This window comes from Ascaphus truei, chromosome 15 (genome assembly GCF_040206685.1).
Source record: "Ascaphus truei isolate aAscTru1 chromosome 15, aAscTru1.hap1, whole genome shotgun sequence".
Classification (NCBI taxonomy): Eukaryota; Metazoa; Chordata; class Amphibia; order Anura; family Ascaphidae; genus Ascaphus; species Ascaphus truei.
The window spans coordinates 10416908-10422339 of NC_134497.1; positions in this window are offsets into that span (position 1 = coordinate 10416908).

Genomic DNA, 5432 nt, shown 5'->3' on the forward strand with positions numbered 1-5432 from the left:
GAGTCTTCTTCATCAAACCTGGCTTTGGGTGAAGTATATATATATACATATTAAACGACCTGTATTTCCGACCTGGGGAAGAGAGGAGAACTCTCGAAAGCTTGTCCTATGAGATAAATTGTTAGTCCATATAAAAAAGGTATCACCTAATACTGAAGAACTCATTTATTCTGCAATATAAAGAACCATGAAGGCAGAGCCTGCTAATAATCACTGGAGATCACAAACTGTCATTCAGCCCTCAACCTAGCTCTCCAGTGAAGCAGCACTGCAAGAACTGGATGGCCACCCTGTGAAGATGAAACCGAGCTCTTTACATGTTGCTTGATGAAAAGTACAATGTCGGAACATTGGAGCAATTCCGTAGTTATCCTCATTCACAGGAAAGGAGACAAAGAAGACCTCCATAACTATAGCCCAATACGACTACAGTACTTCCAATCCCATACAAGATTTTTACGAAGATGCTCATTTAGCCTAGTTGAGGACACTACGGTGTCCGTACTGCTAATTATTCAGGGTTTATTGAATAACAGCAACCTGGTCAGTCTGTCCTGGCGTCTTGAAATCCACAGGCACAGTTCTTAGGGTGTTTAAGATGGCATCTGGAGTGGTGGTGGTCCCAGCGTTTTAGCTCATCAACTCCAACCCTTGGTACTCCTATAGCCTTCCAACTCTAGCAACGATACCTGCGCCCATCCTGGCTGCTTCCTGGCCCGACACTGCATTCACTGAACTACCCGGCCTAGAGAACAAGTTACATTCTGCAGGGGATGGGTGCATCTCCTGACCACCTCCAAGTTGCCCGATCAGTGACTTGTTGAAGTAATGAACGGGATCGACCACTCATATTAGGATTAGCCGATTACAGAAAAGCATTTTAGTTTGTCTACTAGGGACGTGAGAACCTGCCGTGGTTCGCTTTGCTGGCAGCTCGATCTGTAAAGAGCGGAAAGATCTTACAACTTTTGGGCGCCAATGCCTCTGTCGAAATGATTCAAATTGCTAACATTTCTCTATTTCACTTATAACAAATGTTGGAATGGCATCTTAAAAAAAAAATTTAATCAAACTTTTGACATGTACTTAATCTAAACAACAATGTCATTACCCCTTGCTGTTTAATCAAATTTGGCACATGTTGTTCGCTGAAATGGTTGATATTCGTCCAAGTTCAACTAAAGTTCTCACATCTCTACTGTTGAAGGGTGGAAAAACGCGAAACGCGTGGAGGAAATAAGGCTGTTTCAACGTCCAAGAACAAGATGTGGTGAGATCACCTGTAGGGACACTCTGATTCTTCCTCCGCTCGCTGTGAATTTGTGGGAGCGCTGCTCTAGCTACTGTAGGCAGTGGCTCTCGCGATATTCACACGACCCGCTGTGCACTCTGGGATTGTAGTCCGGCTGTCTTTGGCCAGGTGGCCGTTTGGTGCTCCGGTGAGAGCAGAATACAGATAGCAGACCTAGGAAGTGACCGGTGGGTCCTGCAGTTCCAACAGCCTGTGAAGCCGGGGGAGGGATGTCAGCAAAACCATTGTATTATATGTAAGTCTTTGATGTACTACATTTTATGATATAAAGGAATTTTAGTCTAATAGAGTTTTTTCTCTGCGCTCCTTCTTTTGTATATGAAGGTACGCCACATCAACCATGAGACCAAACGAAGATACAAGCAAGATAAGACTCGGCACGGGTGTGTGACGGGGAGACACTATATCACCAAAGCTTTTCGCAGGAACACTTGAAAAATTGTTCATGGCACTGACTTGGGAAGAAAAAGCAACTGTGAATACTTGTCACCAAAGATTTGCAGTTGACTGGCAGAAGCAATAAGAAGGTGATTCTCCATACAGTATGAATCTGACGATGACCAAAGTTAAGTTAAAAAATGTGTCAGCTTTATAAAGATCAAAATAAAAGTAAATGAAGTAAAAAAAATTATGTCTACCGTGGCCAGCAAGTATCATATATGGAAACCTTGTATCGGTGTTTCCCAACTCCAGTCCTCAAGGAACCCCAACAGGTCAGGTCTTAAGGATATCCCTGCTCCAGCACAGGTGGGTCAATCAGCTGCTCAGTCATTTTGACTGAGCCACCTGTGCTGGAGCAGGGATATCCTTAAGACCTGACCTGTTGGGGTTCCCTGAGGACTGGAGTTGGGAAAACACTGCCTTATATGTATGTATGTATGTCTTTATTTATATAGCGCTATTAATGTACATAGCGCTTCACAGCAGTAATACACGTGCCAATCATATAAATAACAAATAATACAAATAACAGATCATGGGAATAAGTGCTTCAGACATAAACCTTTACATTTAGGAAGAGGAGTCCCTTACAATCTAATTGGTAGGTAGGAAGAACGTACAGAGACAGTAGGAGGGCATTCTGGTAAGTGCGTCTGCAGGGAGCCAAGCTTTATGTGTCATGTGTATAGTGTTAGCCACAGTACTACTCATATTCTTCGTTAAGCAGGTGTGTTTTAAGGTGGGTCCTTGTGAGTTAAATGAATAAGAGAGAGAAGACGGAATGGATTGAATTTGGAAGAAATAAGACAATCTTTCCGGGGACCCTTCCATGGTGCCGTAGGAGGAAAGTGTTTGATCAGCGTATCCTAGCTGTGTTCATGGATGTGAAACTTCGACCCTCAATACGAAAAAATTCTTCAGAAGGTTCAGGCAACTCCAAGTATGGAGAGAGGGATGCTGGGTATTACCCGAAAAAAGAATATATGGGTTTGGATTCAAACGAAAGTCTGAGACATCATCCCAAGGACTGATGAAATTAAAATGTTATTGGGTCTGTCATATCAGATAAAGAAATAAGCATCGTTGGACGGAGGTGGATTCCAAGGGATATCAAAAGACCAAAGCGATGACCAAAAGGAAGATGGGAGGATGAAATTAGGGAATGGGTTGGTGCAACGTGGAGAAACGTGGAGGCTTGCCGTTTGGAATCGAATATTGGGCCGTGACCAAACCACCGCCGATGTTCGGCCGCAGACGGGCCCTCCACCCCAGCCGATCTGCTGCTGGTATTCCCGCTGCCACTCACTTTTACGGCACGTTTTATTACTGTGTAGGGTAGTGGGTTCATTTAAGGGCTTTTAACGGTTAGGGTGGTTTAGGGTAAGGGGTTTTAGGCACTTACCTTAGCGACAAAGTGTCCAGCAGCGAGTTCCAACGGCGGGGTGTCATGACGAATCACCAGCGGCCAGTTGGTCGCGGTGAAAGGGCCACAACCAAATGTTCTAGACCATGCAACTACAGTACCTGGAAGATCATTGGAGAGGCTTTCAACCAGCAGTAGATCGACAAGGGCTGATGATAATGATGATTATATATATAAATAATTGCACGTGGGTACAATGAGGCTCACGGAGGTGACATGATTCAGATCACTCCGTGCCCGAGGTGGGAATTGAACTCACAACCTTTTAAATCCAAGACCAACATCCCTTCCTTCCGCCATAAATCTCTCCTCGCTTTTACGAACTGGATAACACAACCCGCTATAAATCACACAGCGGTCCCTTGATATTTTGAAAACTGATGAGGCTGCCAATTCCTGCTCCTTACTTTGTATGCAAATGATAAATTATAAATGAGAAATGGCAAAAAAAAAAAAAAGATGTTTTTCCTCATTTGTAGGATTGAAAGAGGCTGGATTAATAGACGAGCACAAGTACCCTTGGACTATTTGTTGTGACATTGCTTAGAAATATTCAGACCCTAAAGAATTCCAATCATTAAAGAAACCGTCGGCATTATACAGGAATTATTAAAAAGTACTGTTATGTATGGGCAGCGCTTAATAATAATTAATGAGTGACTCCTGATTAATAAAGCTCATTTTAATTCTTGATGAATCAGGGTATTATCCAAAAGGACAATGTCCTTGTCACTTTGATTAAAAAAGAAAAACCAGAGAAGAAGAGCAGGACCATCTTACCCTTCATCGCTGTACAACATAAATATTGAATGGGACTATCAGCTCGTTAACCTTGAAAACAATGTGTAATTTTCATAACGGGGCTAACGTGCAAATTCAGCAACTAAATGGCTACAGGGTCCCCAGGAAAACACATTGAAGAATGTATCAATGTTGTCCTCCATGTGGGCGCCGGGGATTAATATGGTTTTTGAGATCACTCAGTTATGGCCTTGGCCAGTCGCTACATAGTATAGTTACATAGTAACATAGTAGTTACATAGTAACAAAATAGTTACATAGTAGTTACATGGTAGTTACAAAGTAGTTATATAGTCCTTACCTTACATTGTTGTTATATAGTTACATAGTCATTACATAGTCGTTACATAGCAGATGAGGTTGAAAAAAGACGTATGTCCATCAAGTTCAACCTATGTGAAATTAGACAACAGATACTTTATCCTATATCCGTGGCTCAGTGAGTGAAAGATACTGACTGGCACTGAGAGTTTGAAGCACGTGAGCCTGGTTCAATTCCTGGTGTCGGCTCCTTGTGATCTTGGGCAAGTCACTTTATCTCCCTGTGCCTCAGGCACCAAAAAACTTAGATTGTAAGCTCCACGGGGCAGGGACCTGTGCCTGCAAAATGTCTCTGTAAAGCGCTACGTATAACTAGCAGCGCTATACAAAAACATGCTATTATTATTATTACTACAGTATATTGATCTAGAGGAAGGCAAACACAAAACTCCAGTGACATATCATCCAATGATATCTCATAAGGGGAAAATAACTGACATAGGAAGTACTATATAAACATATTGGGAGAAGGAGTGAGTGAAAGCCGTACAGGCCAACGCTCCCAGGTTATCAGAAGCTCACAGTCCCAGTAGCCATATTGGTCCTGCAGACGAGTAGATTCATTGTCGTTTCTGATACCTTTTAGGAGAACAACATGAGAGTTCTTCATAGACAACAAACGGAAAATGTGTTCTTCCTAGAGGACATTGTAGGTTATAGAGCAGGGGTGGCCAAATATTCACAAAGAGAGAGCAATCAAGCCATATTAACTGTTTGTATTTGGAAACGATAGGGCTAAGATGCAGAAAATGGATTGTAGAGAAGAGGGCAGCGGGTCCATCCAGCGTTTCCTTCTCTGACACGGCAAGGTGTTAACTCAGGGGTGGGCAACTCCAGTCCTCAAGGGCCAGGTTCTCAGGATATCCCTGCTTCAGCACAGGTGGCTCAATCAGTGAGACAGCACGGGTGAAAATGATGGGCACCAGGAACTTTTGTAGGACAACCCCAATCTTTATCCATGTCCCGAAGCACGAGGTCACTTCACACACATACTCGACATAGTTGTACATTGCTTTACACCACTCCTTGTTACTTATGAAATGGTACTTCCCTAGGTGCTCACTCTTAACCCCCAGCGGCAGGTGCATATGCTTGTATTGGTCCTGGCCCCAATTCAGAGTAACGTCCATAATA